Source organism: Penaeus monodon, chromosome 43 (assembly GCF_015228065.2).
Source record: "Penaeus monodon isolate SGIC_2016 chromosome 43, NSTDA_Pmon_1, whole genome shotgun sequence".
NCBI classification, from domain to species: Eukaryota; Metazoa; Arthropoda; class Malacostraca; order Decapoda; family Penaeidae; genus Penaeus; species Penaeus monodon.
The window spans coordinates 23224907-23225581 of NC_051428.1; positions in this window are offsets into that span (position 1 = coordinate 23224907).

Sequence of the window (675 nt, forward strand, 5' to 3'; positions counted from 1 at the left end):
AAAAACTTTTTTTTGAGCATTTTGAAAAAAAGATGATTATCAGTATTTACCTTTACTTCTACTAAATCGCTGCCGAAAGAGTCACCTCCCTCAATCACGGCAATCTTAATCATCACTTCTTTTATCATAGGGTCTCCTATAAATTAATTTCATAAAGGTTAGGGGATAGAGAATCGCGGAAGTCTATTTTACGCGTGTAGTTTCCGTTCAGTCTTAATTAACTTTAGATAATAAATATGCAATAAGCCAGCGAAAAAAAACGGAAGCACGGTTCTTGACATTGGCAACACTCCAAGCGGTGGCTACTGACTTGTATTTTACTCTGTGACGTCATCAGCCATGTGCTCAGTGACGTTGCCTTCCAGAACCCTGTTTATGTCCCCCCTCCCTCCCTACCCCCCTCTCTGCCTCTGCTGCTTTTTCACTTAATATTTTTTCCCTGGAAAGATAATTAGCTAATAATTCATTAATCAGTATATAATCTATTGATACCTGAATAAGAAGAAGAAAAAAACAACAACAGAAGTAATGTTAAGGAAAAGAAACAAAATAATAGGTGGAATCTAATAATGTACGTATACGTTGTTATTCATCCATATGTACGTATCATATATTTAGCAGTATTAGTACCACTCCCATATTCCTCATCAATTGATCTATTATTTATTTTGCGGC